General features: G+C 46.1%; 1 pseudogene; it reads right to left on the reverse strand.

The window, feature by feature from the left end:
- Positions 1 to 244: 244 nt before the first annotated feature.
- LOC142925578 (exosome complex exonuclease RRP44-like) lies at positions 245 to 19311 on the reverse strand (annotated as a pseudogene).
- Between the last annotated feature and the right edge of the window lie 1391 nt (positions 19312 to 20702).

The following is a 20702-nucleotide window of genomic DNA, read 5'->3' on the forward strand; positions in this document are numbered from 1 at the left end:
ATCTCTAGGAATCATAATGGGTCTCTCTGTATCTCCTATGTATCTCTGTGTCTCTATGGGTTTACTATACGGTCCCACAGTTTGGGTTGCATGGCAACAAGCGCTATGCTGTGGCTTGTGTCATTAATTTTCGGCCCGCTGACGTTCCGATGCGGAGAGCGTTTGTTTTTTGTGCACTACTGCTGGCGCAGCAAGCAGCAACAGCAGCATGGTCACAATACAAATCGGTGGTATTCCGAGGTTGCGCGTCGCGCCGCACGGTGAGTACCTCCGGGCGGACGAGGTGCATGCGGATCCGCTGGTGCTGCAGGTTGGACGAATCCAGCGACACGCGCACGCACACGCGGTCGAACATGTTCAGCGCGATGCCCTCCACGCACAGCGTGGGGCCCTACACAAAACACAAAGACATATCTCCAATGTAGCCTTAACAGACTGTTGGGGCAAGTGCTGTTGGCGAGGAGGACAGATGAAGGCCGGCACGGCACACAAGGGGGTGGGTCGCCAGCGCCATGCCCGGCCGCCTTTGTCTTCCCAGTGGCGATGTTTATACACCGCACCAGGCATTCAATTGAGTTCCGAGTCAACCTAGGGGAGGCCCAGGACCGGTTTAGATAATCATCACTGGTGTTGACCGTGCGAAGGAATTGAACCCAAGTCGCCGGGATCGTAGCGCAGAGCGCTAACCACTACACTACCGCTGACTGCTCTCTGCCAAGTGCCCTGCACACAAGCACGGATTGACGTAAACCCAACGTTATTATTCATACTATTACATGGGTCACTCAGAAAAGCCTCACTGATTCTCAAAACGTTTGCATTCAAGGTCACTGCTACGTCTTTGTAAAAGGAGGCGAACGATTGATATGTGCTCCCCAAATAAGTAATTTGCATGTAATTTGCCAACCTTGGACCATGATGCTGGCACACGAATAACGTTACAGGATCTTTTAACGTACACTGTTAAAGCGGATAGCCTGTAAATATTGTACGCTTAATACACACCACAGTATTAACCGGAGTGGCCACCGAGTTTGAAACGCAAACCTCCACAACACACAGCGAATGCAATACCGCTTGGGCCACCTCAGCGCGAGCTGAAAACCAGGCATGAGAAGCCCTTTTGAGCTTCTGGTCCAAATTAGGCTGTGTGCATTATCCACGCAGAGTGACAATGTAATGCGGCATGCAAGGCATGCTGGAAAGGACCGGATCCACTGGTCACACATGTGCTTTTTGCCATCTAGAGATCACTTTTTGCATCAACTACTATTTCCCTCATTTGTTTTTATTCTACAAGTACTTTTCTGCCCTTTGAGTTTCTCATTGTTTACAGAAAGCATTAGATTTTCTCTATAATTCTTCCGGATCTGAGGGATTTTACTGTATTTTTAATCTGATGTCCTCTCCGTGACAATACGGGCTCCGTCATGGCAGTTATTTCCAAAGCATATTTAATTGTGACCGTTTTATAATTGAAACGCATTTACATCATTAAATTCAGTTTCAGTTTATTTTGGTATAGCCCTGTGAGCCATCCGGCTCTAATGTATCCACCGGTGTAACTTCCTCTGTAATAGTCCACACTGCCAAATGGCAAAAAAACGGAGCTTCGTATCTCACTGCGTTCTTCCACCTTAAACCAAGTGTCTGTGTGTCTGATAGAAACCTAATCGTAGAGAGATGGTCAGGGGGCTTGGGTCCCAGTGCATTAAGCCAGTCCTGGGTTTAAATGCAGAATTCAGCCGTTCGGGAAATGCCAATGCCTCCCGATTAAGTGAACACATGCCCTACCTCCTCGTCGAAGGTAACGTTGAGCTTGAGATCTTTGGAGTCAAAGAAAACCGTCCCCTCCAAGCCGTACTTGGGAATGAGCACCACCACGGCGTTCTTGCGCACAAACAGCACGAAGCCCTCTTCGCTCACCACTCCCTTGCTCTTGAAGAACAACTAAGACCACAACAACAGCAGCCGTTAATCACCGCTACGTTGCCAAGAGCAGACACACGCGCATCACTTACCAGGCCCACAATTATTTAACAAAATTTAAGGTATTTTTCTGCATCCCCCCGCTAATTAATTCCAGTTGTGCTATTGGCATCATGTCATGGGGATTATTTTGAGTTCAATCGTGAAGGTACAATGTCAATTGTATTGACTATAATCCTCCATCACCTGACAGAGCCAATCAAATAAAGTTGTCACATCATGGGCAAATGTGCCAAGTAACCAGGTTTTTCAGCAAACACAGAAGAATGCTGAAAAGCAATGTCAAGTGTAGCCAACCAGTACAGCCACGGCACCACCACACGTAAGCGTGCGAATAGAAAACAATTGATTCTTACTACACGCACAATAGGATGCCTGCTTTCGTGACCTTAAAAATGGTTTTCAAGAGACGAATGGACGCATTATCAGGTGCCTAAGCACACGCCGTGCAAGCTCCACGTGGCCCACACTTCCGCCTCCCACCTGCATGTGGAAAGCTACAGACGAGCGTTGGGCGTACTGCGCCATCTTGTGGCGGTAGTTGAGATTGTTGCAGAGCTGCTGCTGCTTCTGCTTGTCGGTGAGCGCCGGGTACGTGGGTCGGCGCCCACGCACACGGCCAGCAGCCGGTGCACAATCACATCCGAGTATCTGTAACGGTACAGGGAGACAACAACAACAATATTCACATTTGTTGTAGCCTCTATTTAATATGAAGATTAAATTTACAGTAGATACAGGCTGCGGTATGGCCACGAGATGCCAACGGAGCAGCGGTATTAATCCACCAAGCACCGCGATTCATTCTGGTGGATCTCAGCGGGTTTGACGATCCACCAGAAAGCTACGCAAACAATGACTCAGATGGATTTAACGCTGTGATAGAATACTGTACTCTGGCCATACCACGTTCTAGCACCATCTGCTGGTGGAAATTATCTTTGTTAATGTATGAATTTAATTCTTTGTTGACGATTTTTTATTTGTCAACAGATGTAGCGCAAATTGCTGCCTGCTCATATCTGTGTTCTTATTTAAGATCCACAACAAAATCGTTAGCGATCCATGGCAGAATTGCATTTCACTTTTGGCCGCCGCTGCAACACGGCAATGGATTCTTGATTCTGCACGTGGAACACTGTCACCCTCCTTGTAGGCGTTGGTGTTCTCCGGATCCTCTAGTTTTTCCCCAACACAAGCCAAACAACCATTTAAGGAATTGGCCAAACTTCCCGTTTATAGGACCTTTTGGAAAAATAACTCAAAATCTGAATCTTTATCCTGGAGAAATCCGATTCGCGATAAAAGCTCGTTTTGACAGATGTCCAGTAGGTATATGATAGGAGTGCTAAGAAGAGGAAAGGTAAACAAATCAGTAAAAGTAAATAATAGAAAAAAGATATACAAGTTGTATGTTAAACTTAATTCGCACCGTACGTAGCCAACCGTGCTAATTGGAGGTGTGCCGTAATCACAAGTTAACATTGCATAAGTACATCAATTAATAAATAAATTCCTAAACTTGGGAAAGGCAGCACAGTCCCAGACCACACCAAGACAACAACATAGTCCCCTCAATAATCGCGAAGGTCGATTTCACGCGTGTGCCTGACGCCAGAGCACATCACCGTCGAATGGGCGACGTGAAGTGGGTGTAGATGGCGGTGGCGAGCCCGTAGTGGTGGGTGTCGGGCTCCATGCCGGAGCAGAAGTAGATGGCCTGCATCATGCAGCGCGTGGCCAGGATGCGCAGCAGAGTGTTGAGGTATGGTGGCGCTCCCGGCACCGCCGCCCGGTCCAGGGACTCGGCCAACGCCTTAGCCGAGTCCACCTGGATCTCGATGTTCTGCGCAAAAAAATCGGGCACACCGGCGTTTGTGAGGTGACTATCTCGCACGTGGCTTGTAGTTCAGTGCTGGGGAAGCAGCAAGGGTTGTGGTGTATTGGAAAGAAAACGTTATTCAGCGCACTTCCTGTGGGCATTCAGGTTTCCATAACCTGGCTTGCCAGGAGAAGGCAGTACAGCAAGTGGATTAATCTACATCTGGCACAGTGCCTGGCTGCCTTCCAGCGTTGTCTGTGGTTCGTCACACCTTTTGAGTTGTTCTGCCTCTAAGGGCGAGTGCAAACTATACGGCTACATCTCAAGATAAAGGTAAAAGGTGCAGCCCTGCAATTGCTCGCTCAGGCCAATACTGACATCGTTTCAAGACACCTCTGCTTCACAGTAGGGGGTAGCACATTCCCACCCATTTTGAGCATAATGTTCATCACAATAAGTCGACCTGATATTTCAACATTTCAGTGCTGGAATTTACCATGGAGGTCGAAAAAGATGGCAAACTACCCTTTCTGGATGTCTTAATTAAAAGGAGACATGATGGTTCAATGAGCCACTCTGTCTACAGGAAAGCTACCCATACAGATGCTTACTTGAAACCGGATTCCCACCACCATCCATCCCAGAAGAACTGCCTCATCAAGACTCTATACCATAGAGCCCAATGCATTTCCGACCAGGAACACATTACCAGTGAACTCAAGCACGTACACCAGGCTCTCAGGGCTAATGGCTACTCCGACTACACAATCCGCAAAGCCATCACTCCAGTCATGAAGAAGGATCCTCTTGTGGAGCCACTCAAAACCATCACCTTACCCTACATTGCAGGGGTCACTAAAAAGATCTCCAAAATCCTGAATAAATACAAGATCCAGGTCCGATTCAACACAGTACACAAAATCCGTGATTTAGTTCCATCTGTAAAAGATGCTCTTCCAGACATACAGTACCCGGGCGTTTACAAACTAAAGTGCCTCTGTGGTAGTAGCTACATTGGAGAAACCAAAAGACATATCTCGGACCGCATCCACGAACATAAAGCAGACTTGAAACACGGTAAGACGAACTCCTCTGCCGTGGCAGATCACTGTTACAATTCAGTGGGCTCACATGACATTGACTTCTCCAAGACGGAGGTTCTTTGCAAACCAACTGGCTACCATGAGAGATTCGTTCATGAGGCCATTCACATATACAAGCACAGAGACAATTTCAACCGAGAAGATGGATTCAGGCTTAGTAACCACTGGAAAGATGTGTTAAATCATTTCTGTTCTTAATTAATTGTAATTTTACGATGACCTTCAGACCGCAGCTCTTTCGCCAGCATTGCCTCTTAATACCTCTCACACCACGGTTAATGGTATGGTTTACAACATGGAGTATACTAGGGCTTCGCAGCTGTCTCTCTCCCCCTCCTCTGTTCCGACCATGGACGAACTCGTCCGTCTGAACGGGGCCCGTAGCTATCCGTGGTACGGAAATTTGAGGGTAAGAATCCACCCATTTTTTCGCCATATAGCATTGTGATATATAACGACTTATGGTTGGTAGCTTAGCTGATTGGAGAATATAGAGTTTATTTATAACATGAAGGTAATTTATATTTTAGTTTTTATTGGTTCACTATATAGTACTGTGAATAGCTCAATGCTAAATTCGCCTAGTTATTTCAATGCTAAATTCTCCTGTTTTGATTTGTACTAAGTGCCTCGGTGAATGTGTATGCTCTGACTTCAACGTAACTATTTCTGTAGCAGTTACAAGCGAATGCCTTAATTTAGCTATTTCAATGCTAAATTCTATGCTAATTCCTTTTAACAATGGGTGCCTCTGCGGAGGTGTATGCTTTAACTTTTAACATAGCTATTTCTGTGACCAGTCACAAGCTAATCATTCAGCCTTTTCAATGCTAAATTGTATGCTAATTCCTTCGTCAAGGCTCTTTGTTCCTCTCACACAGCTTAAAAGCCGTGATCTGAACGTGGCTCTCTCACTCCAGCGCTGTCCTACCAGACAGTCTCGCTCCCTTCACCTGATGAAGGCCGCTTGTGTTGTGGCGGAAACGTCGTGAGAATATTATTGTGTTATTTTATTTTATCAATTTATTATTTTATTCTCATTCTACGTGACTTTACCGAAAGAACCAAAGAAGATTAAATACAGTACTACATTTATCGTGATGGTTTTTTGTTGCTTATTTCTGTGGAGTAGCTGGGAAACGAGCCGAGTCCTTCAACTCCCTACACTTGATAACACAGTATGTTCAATGTGGCTGCTGGATTTTGAAGCCAGGGTCCCAGCTGTAATCTCTGGGTCATAGGGTGACCCAGGTGACCCTTGCAAATGAGACTATTATGTTCTCTTGAGTTCTCACCCGGTTAAACCAAAAGACCTCAAACAAAAATTTGAGCCACCCGACGACCTCTGAATTCCTTGCGAGGAGGATGATATTGAAGGAAGGTTAACAGCAATCTAGAGACAGTAGAACCCCTCTTAAAGACGGTAATTGGTTCCACGAACACGAGCATTAAAGGATTTGGTCATTAAGCGAGTATAGGAAATACGTGTTAAAAGCTTAATTCGTTCCGATAGCATCGAAAGTTTCCCTTGTTCACCCAAAAAACGTACTTTATAATATTTAAACAATGGATATTAATACATAAAGATACTAACATTATAAACACATCATATTAAAATAAACACTGTTAATAAATGCATGAATTCATTTTGATTTAAAACTTTCGTGACTGCAGGGATTCATATTCTTGGTTCTTTCGGTAAATTCACGTAGAAGGGAAACAATAAAATAATAAAAATATACAACAATAAAATTCTCACGACGTTTCGACTGCAACACAAGCAATCATCATCAGGTGTGAAAACCACAACAAGAAAATTTGAAAAAAGTGGCGGTTATTTCAACGTTAGCACCACGGAGAGAGATTTGATAAGCCATTTCGGGTCTTAATTGATTGATCACGCTTAAGGTGGCTGTCAGAACGCATCCATTATTTTTTGTCTCCCCCCTCCTCTTTTCCGAACATAGATGGACTCGTCCATCTGAACAAACTGTCAAATCTCTCTCCGTGGTGCTAACGTTAAAAATAACTGCCACTTTTTTCAAATTTTCTTGTTGTGGTTTTCACACCTGATGATGATTGCTTGTGTTGCAGTCGAAACGTCGTGATAATTTTATTGTTTTATATTTATTTTATTGTTTTCCTTCTACGTGGCATTAATTCATATTTACTGTACCTACAAGAGCCCGTCGTTAACAGGGAAATGGTCGGTTAAGCCTACACATTGAGCTCTATGGAGGCCCGTTGTTAAGCGATTAGTTAACAAGGGTGGTCGTTAAAAGGGGTTCTAACTCTACCTTTGATTTCGCCGCCTTCACCAAGATGTCGTAGTTGGAAGGCGGAGGCGCCGGGTGGCGTCGGAGCAGCGCACACTCGGGGAATTCGCCTACGATGCGCTCCGCCACGGAGATGTTGGCGAGCAACATGAACTCCTCCACCATCGAGTTGGTCTCCCTGTGTACACGCACCAGTTTCCGCCACCACAACACATCAACCACAAGGGTCAAGATTCTTTATCTTAGATTATTTTGCTGATAATAAATTTCCCACGTGATAAGCCACTTTGTTCAGCTATCATTTGTGGTCAGGGTTTTACTTGGTAAGATAAAAATAGTTTAGTTTTATTTGTATATTTGTTTAAGTTATTTGTTTACCTTTCCAATACTTTGCAATCCTAACGTGTGCTTGTATTGTTTGTTGTTGTAACGTTGTGACCTGCCCCAACTGGACATCTGTGAAAAAAGAGCTTTATAGCTCATCGGATTCTTCCAGTAGAAATATATATTTTGATTCTGATAGAGAGATCTGCACAACAGTCGGATCGCAGTCATGGGAGGTGTCTTGTTGACGAGACTCACTTGAGTTCCTTGGTCTGCAGGTCGATCGGGTCGTGGGTTTCGCTGTCCATGTGGAATCGGACCTCAGGGGATGCCAGAGTCAATGCCCTACGGGTGGAGAAGGGACATGAGCGATTATCATGTCCAGCCAAAACAACACAGAATCTTAATATAAGACACTTCACAAACTCAGATATTTGAGTTGAACATGCACAGCTCGTTAAGTCAATCCACTGCTGGATGAGGGCCGCCCCATGTCATACGGGTCGTGGGGTGGTTTTACCGTACTTAACCGTGGTGGTCAGTACGCGTTGGCAAAGGTGGGGGAGCACAGACATGGGAGCATTAAGAAGAGTAAAACAATTTGTCACTGCATTGTCCTCTATTGCCCACAATGTAGCCCCGCAGCAGCCTGTAACACTCCAATCTAGAAGGATGTTATTAACCAGGTAAAACCTTAACTTCTTTATTGTTGCCTTCATTTCCGCATCTCCAGCTTCTTCAGCCTCCCACTCCCAGCCCCACTCACTCCCCCCCCCCCCCGGCATTTTGCCGTGCTCGCCCCTTTAATCCCTCTAGCAGCACCCCACTTCCCCTACCCCACACCCCCCATCTCTATCTCTCCCCCCTTGCTCCCCCCCACTCTCTTACCTATATAGCCTCTTGTTACAACAGCCCTTTTTTGCCCACTTCAGCAATTGTTTCTGGCTGTGGTTGTCCCACCTGAAGAAGGACGCTTGTGTTGCGCCCGAAACGTCGTGATTTAATTTAGTTGTTATTTTATTTTATAGTTTTACCTACGTGACTTTACCGAAAAAAACCAGAGTATGAATCCTGTAACACTTGTTTGTGCATGATATTCACCCAAGCCTCATGCATCATGGGGTCAAAAAAGCAACAGGTGCAGCCTTGCAATTGCTTGCTCAAGCCACTGCTGGAAGAAGGGGGCTCCCATAAGAGGCGGCCCCTCTAGGGATACACCCTTTTACAGTCCCTCTCAATGTATTTTAGCCTACTCTTCCACACTGGCCGGATGTCTTAGAAGACACGGGAGTAACCACACTTTACCGCGCCACAGGCGACCTGCCGATCGACTAAATGCGGTGCACACATTAATACGGCTCATCGCTCCAGTGGCGGTGGAGGGGATGAGGATCTTGACAATGAGTTACCCGTTTTGAATGCGCCTCTGCTTGAGGATCTTGGCCAGGGAGTTGAGGCCACGCAAGCTGCTGGTGACCGGATCCTTCCGCCCAGCGTCGTCCATCATTAGCTGAGCCTCTGCGTACGTCAGAGACGCCTGCGGGGATACGATGAACACACCACGGGTGAACCATGGGGTCCTCGCAATTACACAATGCCCACGCCTGATCCAAGCCCAAGCCAGAACTCAACAGATGTCTACGTGGCTCCCGATGACCACTGAGGGTTACGCTCACCCAAAGAAAGTAAAATTGATATATTTTTTTAATTCTCAAAGCTGGAATTTAACCAAATTTAGTGCAATGTAATTTGGTGGTCTTTCGTGCAGTGAGTTTAACACGTAGGCTTTCGTGACCAATATCATCAATAATACAGGTTGTTTGGGTTAGATTGTGTAAATACATAAATGTGTCGTTAAACCCGCCACCACCCGACACAGCCGACTAGTAAGGGTTGTCACATAAACAGAACGTGGCCAATTCGTCACTGGTACAACACACCGGTGTGCTGTACTCGTGACGAATTGGCATGTTCTGTTTACATGACAACCCTTATTAGTTGGCTGTGTCGGGTGGGGGTGGGTTTAATGACACGTTTACATATTTACACGATCTAACTAAAAAAACAAACCTGTGTTTTGTGCAGTGATTGTTGACTGGACAGAGACCATCAACTCACTACTTTCATGTCCTACCTCGCACCTCCGATTAGCACAGTTGGCTACGTACGGTGCGAAAGAAGTTCAACATACATACTACCACTTGTGAACCCGTTTCATCTCGCTACACTTGTGAACTCAGAGGTGCAAGCTCAACGCTCTGACCTCTCAGCCATCCGGAAACCTCAACTGCACTAACATAGCAAGGCACCGATACAATACACGTGAAAGCAAACGAGAGTTTTACAAAAACTGAACGTCTGTGGGGGGGGGGGGGGGGGGGGGGGGAATCACCTTGGAATTGATGATGCTCTTGGTAAAACGTGTGCTCACAATCTCAGCCTTTGGAGTCATCTCCCATATGCACGAGAACGCCAGCCTGCACGCGCACAGCACATGCACCGTCGCCATTCACCGTCGAGTGGCAGAGTCGTCGACATTGGAGTGGTGCAGGGTGTTCACTCAGGAAAGCCTCGCAAAGTCTCGAGACTCTTTTTCAGGAGGGTCTTGCCAAGTTTTTGGTAGTCGAGTCATTCTTTCAGCAGCGGGATGTTTGGCCAAATACCGGTTTGGGTTGTTACAAATTACTCAACTGGAATATATATGTAGCAACCATTGTTCGACTGCAAAAGCTTTGCAGTACCCTCCCGAAGTTATGAGATTCAGTGAGGCTTTCCATGGTTAAGGATCATAGTAGTAATAACACGTTTATGTTAGCGATGAGAGGAAACCTGATAACCTGGAGTCAACCCATGCTAAATAGGGGGAGAACATACAAAATCTACATGGAAAGGCAACCAAGTCGGGCATCAATCTTAGGCCATTCTTACTGTGAGACATGTGTTACCATTGTGCCATCCTGGTTTGGCTGCTTATGTATGTACACATGCTTGTGTGGATCTGTACAATGACACTTAAACAGTGCCACGCATCATGGGATTACATGTGCACCTGGCAACAACGCACGTTAGCTGCTGAGTATGGGTTGCAATGTGCACACTCGCGAGTTCACAGTTGTTGGTGCATCTCACCGGTCGACGTTGGATCTCAAGGAACACAGGTTTGAGCTCAATAACTCTGACACCATATCAATCCTCTGCAGGCGCACAAACACATAAATGCAACAACTTCTCTGTCAATAAACACAATCTGGCAAATACATATGCACCAACTCAACGAGTGTTTTGCAAGCAAACCCACACATGATTAAGTCACCTGCAGGTAACTGTTCAGCAAGGGGATGTTTTCGCGAATGCCAGTTAAGATTGTATGGGTTTTATTTAGAGGAAATCTGATGAATCCAGAGGAAACCCATTCACTAACAGGGGGGAGAACAAACAAAGCTGCAAGCAAAAAGGCACAAGAGTTGAGTAATCAAACCCAGCGTCTCCTTGCTGCAAGGCACGAGTGTTACCACTGCGCCGATAGCCTGCCGCTCATGATGTCACGGTACATCATATTATAAGAAATCCACAAAAATCACCTCGTTTAAAACATCATGAGAGATATTTAGCATTGTTGTTGCACATTTTTTAAATTCTAATTCATACGGGAAGTACTGAAAAGCACGCAAAAAAATGTGGTGAAAATGTCAAATACAATTACAAAGTTGTGGGGAAACTGGTACCGCGATGATCGTTACATCGTAATATTTTACATCATGTCGTAAAGTTAAGAATGAAAGGATGAAATCGGCGGGTCGTAAAACACTTGATATTGTGGCAAGAAGAAATCCACATCTCACCTTCTCACACAGGTAAACTGTGGTACCACGCAGAGATGCCTCCTCATCCAAGGCATTCCCCGGCCGGATAAAATAGCTCACATCGGCGATGTGTACCCCAACCTAGAACACACATTAACACACCGTCACCACCCTCACATGCATGGATGTGTAATGACAGGGTGATACCTGCCGGCCTGTAAGGGTAATTAAGGTTATAGCTGAATTACATAATGCCTTATTATGAAGGGGCGTATCTGGGGTAAAGGTCAACGGCGGAGTCAGTCGAGAAGCTCCGGGAACCATCCCGAAGGGCCTAGAAGGTTCTAGAAAGGGGGCGTGGCCAGAGGTGGAGCTTGGCCACTCCAGGCAGATATAAAGAGCACCGAATCAGAACTTCGGGGCTGTTAGCGTGGGGTCTGGGTCCTGGTTGCGTCGCTACGGTCGTCATCTCTTCGTCTCCGACCACGTGGCTGGTTCTTCTGCAAGAGCAGCTCTGTCTCCGCCGCTACGCTCGTCAACCAGCCAGCGTAGCTACGCAGGACGCAAATGGGCTGCGTGTTTGTACAGCCTAGGTGTAGCCGCGTTACGAAGTGTATCGCCCTGTGTGCTTTTAATAAATAAGACGCCTTCTACTAGACGTCTGGCGGAAGTCGCTCACTCCACATGCATGCATAACCTCCACCATAGCCACTCCAACCAAAGCACAATAATGTGAAATGAAATGCACACCCATTACTACCTGGTGCATTCATTGTGAACCAGGCATTCGGCCAGTGACGTGGACACTTAGGCCAGTGGGGTCTTAGCCATGGCTTGGCTCAGGCTTGGCTCTCGCGCAACATGCATTGAGATTATTTCTATTATTTTGGCTGCTATAAATGTCCAAATTATGGGCCACTTTGTTGAGCTATTCAGTTGTGGCCAGGTCACTAATCAAAAATAAATCAATACCTCAGTGAGCTTTTCCTGGTAAGATGGGGATGGTTTAGTTGTATTTGTTTGTGTTTGGGTTATTTGTTGATCTTTCTTGTACTTTGCACTACTATTATGTTTTTGTACTGTTTGCTGTTGTAACGTTCTTACCCGCCTCTACTGGACATGTGAAAAATAGCTTTATAGCTCATTGGATTCCTCCAGTATAAATATTCTGATTCTAATTCTCAATAAGCCACATCAAAGCAACGCTTAAAACCCAAGCTGCCTCTAAGCATGGTTCCAGCCCTGAGCCTCCGTGTCCCTTGTGCCTCCACGTATATCTCTGCATGCTCCCAGCCACGCTCAGAATTTCCGTGAGCTGAGCCTGAGCCAAGGCACAGCTGAGCCACTCATACTTCTTTGGAGGCAACGGAGCAGATCAAGCCAGAACCAAGCCATGTTGAAGTCAGTCCTGAGCCGAGCAGAGACCAAGAATACGGGCACTAAGGCAACAATGTTTGGAAACTTAATAACAGGAATATTGTCCACCCCTTTGTCAATCCACTGCAGGATGAGGGCTTCTCCATGCTGTAATGGGTTGCGATTGTCATTTGACCTTGCTTTGTTACGATGGTCAATGCAGGTGGTGAAGGGGAGAACTTGGGCAGTTTTTTTTAGATATCACTCTGTACCGGTGTTAGCCATGACTGGAACTAAACCAGCTTGACAGGATGAATGTGCAGTGCACTTATCATTGTGCCACTTAAACTCCCCTTGTAACCTCCGCTAGCAATGACAAAACCATGAAAGGAATAGGCACGAATTACCGCGACCGTGACCACGATTACCACCACCAAATGAATACCTCGGTGTTCCCATTGTCGAGCGGTTTGCAGTGTAGGGCATCGTCGATGTCTGTGCAGCCTGGAGGATCCACACTGCAGATGGACAACGCACGAAGGTCCTCCCTGCCAGCCTGGTCCTTGTACGGGACACACACAGCACCAGGTTCAACAAAACGCTGCCTTACAACAAACAAAACACAGGGTGAGCCATACATGGGTAAACCAACTTCATTCTAATGGCGTTCTATCTTCTCAATAGGCGACTGAATATTCTGAAAGTACAGTCGGTTCTCCTATAACTCTGCGTGTTTTCATATCGTGAATTAGATATAATGCGATGAATGCATTAGGGAACACATTTTTTCATAACATGGATGCGAATTGGATAAAAGGCGATCGAGTGAACAGAACTGCGTTGTGCGAGGCAGAATAAGCGGTTGTACGGTTGCCTCGGTGTAGCATCACACAAGGCGGGATGCTTCTGGATGCTTCTAGATGCTACTCACGTACCCGAAGTCTTTGTTAAGCCTGCGTACGCATCTCACGTGTTATCGCGGACTGTGCTTTACCCTATATTATTTATTATGCGATTTTTCCACAATTTGGTGTTCTTCAGGAACGCAAGTACAGCGTTATAGGAAAAAAGTCTGTAGTCCCCTTGCTCCATTCATTTATGTACTGGACCATCTCCACGGCTACTGCAAAGTCCTCCATATCCTGGCTCACCACTTTGATCCGCATCTCTCGAGGCCTGCCTCTCGGGTCTCCGCCCTGGTGCTTCCATAAGTCCATCGCCTTCATTCCTCCGATGTGAATTTCCTCTCTTCTTACGATGATGTGTCCGAGCCATCGACTTTCTTTCAGGTCGACGGCTTTTCTATATACGGTCTGCGGTAAAGGCGTAGAGCCCCGTGGCTTCTCGTTCATGACAGTGCAACGGAAGGACCTCGACTGGAGGGAGAGCTCCAGAGAGGTCCTCTAGAAGGTATTCTACGCAGGCCAAACATCTTGAAACTATTGCGGTTTGACAGCACGATGATGATGATGGGGGGTGTTTTCGCATTTGTCTATTGTCGGGGGCCTATACGTCGGGGGCCACACGTCATGGGCCACACCAAAGGCCACCCAGGGGCCACCAGTGGCCCGTGGGCCTTGTAATAAAGAACATTGAAGTAAAGGATTCTCACATGCACGACCGAACACACCAACACACCGCAGGCGTAAGAATTGAACTCAATCGATGAATTGACATATCGTCACACGTCTCATGCGTACCTCTGCTGTGATGCTGAACGTGGAAGGGGGCAGGCATGCAAGTACGGCCTGGCTGAAGGGCTGGTGTGGCACGTCGTGCTCCAGCAGCAGCACCTCCGTCTCCGTCTCCTTATCCCCACATTCGCCCAGAGAGCGCACAAAATGGCCCTGCACAAGCACACCGACGATTAGCACGGTTGTCTACGTATGGTACGGAAGAAGTTCAACATGCATATGCACATACGTGGCCAATCGTCACCGGTATCCCTTTTCCACTGGTACATTGGAACCCAGACAGTGCAGATCTCTCGAAGTGTCTGTGGTCACCCACTGGCTTTTTGCCGTGTCGAACCAGAACCAAACCGTAGTATGCTGGCCCCACAAGGCATCCAAATATATCCGGGGGCCGAGCAGGGCCAGGGGCGGGGCTAGCGACACGTTAATTGTGTGACGGCAGTCGGTACACCACGGGGACGTGGCACCACAGCGTCATCTGCACGTGCCTAGCCTTGTTCAAAGCATTGACCGTCCATGGCATGGATCCGCTTTTGCAGTGGATAAACAACCTGCAGCCTACTAAACCGTGCCAGCCATGGTGTCGCTCGGTTGTGCAGTGGCAAATAGGTATGAAAAGCACAACCACAATGCCAACCTTTTGTCTACGTACATTATGTAGAATATTAACCGACATCTGTTTAAACAAAGATACAACCCAAAGAATACATCTTAACAATATATTTAACTTTTCACCAATTTTGTTTCTCATTGTGTTAATGGTATCGCACAAGACAAGCAATCTATACAAACCCTTCGTGGTCAAGGACGACCCACAGGAGCAGACATAACAGAGCTACTTCTAAGATCCATTGAAGTGAAATGCAGTCCAAATTGTAGGGGGGCAGTGCTTTTCCAACCACTCTGCCAATCAAAGTAATGTTCATCACATGGCAGTCAAACGCAGTAGTTTTCTCAGAGATGGAAATCAAACAATCGAAGTGCACGACCAAATTTAATATCGTTTTTGGTGCAGTTATTGGTGACTGGGCTGAGACTATCAACTTACAACACCTTAATAACCTAGGTTGAATCACAGGTGAGTTTGCCATGCTTTCAAACAAAAAAATATCACAGTGGTGCCACTTCATCCACCCTGACTTCCAATTCACCGTGTCACCGTTCGTGTTTTGGGTTCGACGGCTGTATTGCATACAGAGCCGCGTGGCCGCGCGTCAAGTGACAGAAGGATGAGCCCGACGATGCCGACCACGGGACAGACGGGTGAGGTGTCACGGCGTCTGGGGCGTCACGGTGCAGTCGTACGTTCGGGTAGCGGGAGTGTCGCAGCCAGCCACCGATGGCCACCACGATGCGGTGGGCCTGCAGGGACGCTGCTTGTCTTGTCTCCACCCGCACTCGTGGCATGCGGCGGTCCGCGGGCGTGAACAGGTGGCGGGTGGCCTGCAACACGCCCAAAGAGCCCCCAGTAAGGCATTCAACAAACTGTTTGGGCAAGTGCCGTCAGCACACACCTATTCAAGCTGGTACGGCAAACGACGGGGTGGGTACGGCCAGCACCATGTCCGACCGCCTTTGTCTCCACAGCGCTGATGTTTACATGCCACATCAGAGACTCATTTATGGCCGAGTCGACCTAGGGAAGGGCCCAAGACAGGTTCAGACATTTGGCGCTGTTTATTGGTTATGAGCGATAAATATAATCCAACTCGGGTCCCAGGATTCGTAGCGCAACGCGCTAACCGCTACATCACCGCTCCCCACACATACACACACACATGCAGATCAGCCCACCTCCTTGATTGGGCTGGGCATGAGCATGCCGCACAGCGGCCTCGAGTTCCGCTTGATGATGCCGACCACTTTGCCAGTGGGCCGACGCATCTTCCCACTTTCGGCTTTCAGCTGGAGACCAAAACAAAGGACAAACATCGTGTTGCGTAATCTAAGCAAGAGTGACGACAGCAGCAGCAGCAGCTGGGATAGCACCGGGAGATGACAACGCAAACTCAAATGAGCACTCACCACAGTAGCGTCTCTCTCACACACTGAAATAATGAAATAACTATTTTTTTACCAGCTCACTGCGTACCACAATACAATTTGGCTTACAGGGGAAGGAGCAATCCAAAACAATAGCGCTTAACCTGCGGATGTGGTTTCATGCTGTGTCTCATCAATGTCAATAATGAGACTGACGCTTTGTTAAAATGACAAAAGATCACAGTGAGGAGTCCTCTGTAAATATTGATAAGTTAAAACAGTTCTGGCGATTGATAGAATCAACCGGAACACGCCCATCAGATACCACACGTTTAAAAAAAAACGCGTAGGCTTTTGCGACCAATATTATCTACAACAAAGGTTACCCTCCCATCTAATTCACAATTTGATGCTTAATCTCTCGATTCTTTATGATTTCACTTGCAATTGTGATTGACATTTCCTCTTACCTGCTTAGCACATCAGTTACCCTATATGTGTTTAATATTTACGTAACGTTTTTATAAGTATAACTGTGCAATGATCAATCTATAAATAATCTGCCCAAGACAACTTGCACTACATGCGATTTAATATCTAACACTTGTTTATGTTTGTGAAATATTGTCGACTTTTCATAAACCACGGTTGTTTTTGTGCCAATTTCAATTAACTTCATTGCTGTACTTTATTATGTTTTGCATTTTGTCACTGTGGTATGTATGCATGTAGAACTTATTTCGCACCGTACACAGCCAACCATGCTAAAAAGAGGTGCGTGGCAAGGACTACAATCTAAATAGAAAAAGCAGTTCTATAGAAATTAGTTTTCAATATAGAGGCCACCCTGTGACCCAGGTCACTCTCGCAAATGATACGTGTCCTGATCTCTTGAGTTCTAATTAAGTTAATTAAAATAAACATTAAAAAGGAGCTCAGACCGTGGAAGCGACGCCGTGTTGAGCCTGGATATGCATAACAGGTGGTATAGGCTCTGCGCCAAAATGGCAGGCAGCAGAGCGCAGTACAGCAAAATGAACTGTTGTCCTGTCCTTCTATGCTCCTGATCTATGCCCCCCCCCCCCTTCACCAACCTGCACTGAAGTATGGTCAAATAACCCCTACGTACATACAAAAATAGTACGAAATGATTAGCACTCCTGACTTGATTTTGAAGTAATGTAATGTAAAGACATTTAATAAACGCAAAATCAAGCTAACAGCATCTCTAATGTGGATTGTTATCTGGTCACACGGTGTTCATTATGTTTAAGGTCTCTCTTGAAGTGGTTGAGTCTTTGTTGTTATTCTTTGTTTAAACTATATTAAAACTATTTAAAAACTATAAACTAAATAACTTTACCAGGTAAGGACCCTGAGAGCTATATAGCTATTTTTAAGTGACCTGGCCACAAATGATCGTTCAATGAAGTATCTTATCACATTTGAAATTGATAGCAGCCAAATACTCTAAGTGCATGTCAGATTGTAACTGTGGAGGGAAAAGCCGGAGGACCTGGAGAAAAATCCATGCGACCACGGGGAGAGAGACACGCACACTGCAGGTGTCTGGGTTTGATTTTGGTTCGGCAGTGTTGACGCTCCACTCACCACATCCTCCTCATTCTCTTCTGCAACGTCCCCTGCGACGCCCTCATCGTGCAGGACCAGCGAGGAGGGGGCAACCCAGCGCTCCTCGGGGAACATCTCCACGCACACGATGTCGTCGTGCATCGCGCGGTTTGAATGCTGCAGCCCCTGGATCAACACCTGCACGCAGACAAAAAAGATCCCCCGTATAGCCTTAACAGACCGCTGGGCCAAGTGCTGTTAGAGAGCAGAAAATACAGTAAAACCTTGGATTGCGAGTAACTTGGTCTGCGAGTGTTTTACAAGACGAGCAACATTTTTAATAAATATTAATTTGATAAACGAGCGAGGGTCTTGCAATATGAGCAGCTTTGTACTGCCGAGCATCATGTGATCACAACTGATATACGAGTGCTTTGATATACAAGTGCTTTGGATTGCAAACACGTTTCCGGAACGAATTATGCTCGCAATCCAAGGTTTTACTGTACAAGAGTTTTAATACCACGAATAAACAATTTAAAATGTAGGACTATGAGCCCATGAATCGTCTGAAACCAATGTTTTTCAGTAACATATGTTCAAGCAGGGCAATTTCTAGGCTGGGTTTTTTTTTCCAACAAAGGGCCAATGTACCTAATTGTTATTTAACGTTACATTTTGGAGGTGGAAATAGACCATTCATTTTGTTAACAAAGTAGTCACAACCATCATTAGACCTCCTTTGCCAGTACCAAAATATAATTGGGTTTTTCCCTTTTTGTTTGCATTTTGACCACAAGTATTGTGGTTAATGCACACATGATTCCTTGTAAAAGGTTTCAGTTTTGTTGCCATAAAAAAGGGAAAAACCCTATTATTAAAGTAGTCACAATTAACGTATATACTGTGGTTGTGGTGGCGTAGCTATCGAGTGTGCAGGCAGTGCAACTGCACCAGGACTCACAGGCCGGGGGGGCAGGAGCCAGGCTATGACACCTACGTAGGGTGCAAAAGACGTTCAAAATACAAATATTTTAGCCCAGTAGCTCTTAACCTTTACTGCAGCCTTGCAGTAAAGGTTAAGAGCTACTGCTCATGCCAAGAACGCTATGCCACTGCTTCATAATAAATTTGTTTTTAAAACTCACACAGATACGATCGAACAGCATTGTTCCTTCCAGACGCAGGCTTGTGAAACGTGTACCTCTTTATCACTGTCACCGTCCCCTCGCACCCTCAGAGTCCCCTCCAGGTAATTCTCACGACTCGCAAGGAAGGTTCCCTGGACAAACCGGCCGGAGCGCACACCTTGCTGCAGCTGGGACAGCGGGAGATGTTCGGGGAAGATTACCCGGGACTCCACCACATCCTGCACACGTACACAGCACACGCACGGCACATGCACGCGTCAACAACAATTTTGCAACCGCCATCACGTAACGAGACGAAGGATCCAGTCTGATTTATCTCAGAGCAGAACGGCCATCCGTGTTAGAGAACGTTCCACAAAAGCGGATATCATAGAGCTACCTCTAGAGTTTCACCCTTCCGTCTCTGCTTTTTGCTAAATATGCCACGTTATAAATCTAGGATGTATTTGATTCATAATAAAGGTTTTTGGGTTAGATCGCGTTATTTATAAATGTGTCGTAACCCTCCACCACGCGACACGGCCAATCAGCAAAAAAAGTGTCACGTTGACAAAAGACAAATAATTCACTACTTTAGCCCACCGGTGTGTTGAAGAGTGAATCCAATTGAGTACTCAAACTGTAAATGTTGTGGATTCACTCTTCAACACACCAGTGGGCTAAAGTAGTGAATTATTTGTCTTTTGTCAACGTGACACTTTTTTTGCTGATTGGCCGTGTCAGGTGGTGGAGGGTTACGAGACATTTATAAATAACGCGATCTAACCCAAAAACCTTTATTATGAATAATATTGGTCGCGAAAGCCTACGTGTTAAACCGATTTATTTGATTGATTGACCATTGCTGGTGAGGATGAGACGTTCTAAAAGGGAGCTGTTTAACACGTATTATTTTGCGACCAATATTATCCATAATAAAGGTTTTTTGGGTAAGAGCACGTAAATGTGTGTAGTTAACCCGGTACAGCCAATTAGTAAGGTTTTTTACGTAAAACAAAACGTGTCAATTAGTTACTACTGCAGCACGCCAGTGTATTGGAGAGTAAACCCACAACACTTACAAATCGAGTATATCGTTTCCCTGGCGATTACAACCAGCGAAACGTCGTACTCAGCGCAAGGCAAGTGTCCCTTTCTTCAGTGAGGCAGCTGGATGCAACGCGGAAGTGAGGGGTCGGACAAGGGTACAGGCCCGCACCATAAATATGAGGGGGGGGCAGAGCTGATGCACGCATACGGAGTCTCACCTGCTCCGAGGCCAGTGCCAGACGGTCAATCAACTCAGGGTTGTCCAGCAAGCTGCGCACGTATTCCTCCACTGGGGGTACACAGACACGCGCAGATAAACGCAGAAATTATAATTGGCGACACGATTTACCGGACGATTTAGAGTGCCACCCAAAATGTAAATTTGTTACTTTTCAAGTCATGCCTGCTGGATTTATTAATTTTCCTGTTTAACTGAAGCACTGTTTAACAAGAGGCACTACAGACTTGATTCAAAGCTTTCGTAACTGCAGGAATTACTCTTTGTTTTTTTTCGGTAAAGTCACGTATAAATAAGAAATAATAAAATAACATAATAGCATACGACGTTTCGGTTGCAACACAAGCAGCCATCATCAGGTA

This window comes from Petromyzon marinus, chromosome 2 (assembly GCF_048934315.1).
Source record: "Petromyzon marinus isolate PM22_M1 ecotype Great Lakes invasive population chromosome 2, UKy_Petmar_22M1.pri1.0, whole genome shotgun sequence".
Lineage (NCBI taxonomy): Eukaryota > Metazoa > Chordata > Hyperoartia > Petromyzontiformes > Petromyzontidae > Petromyzon > Petromyzon marinus.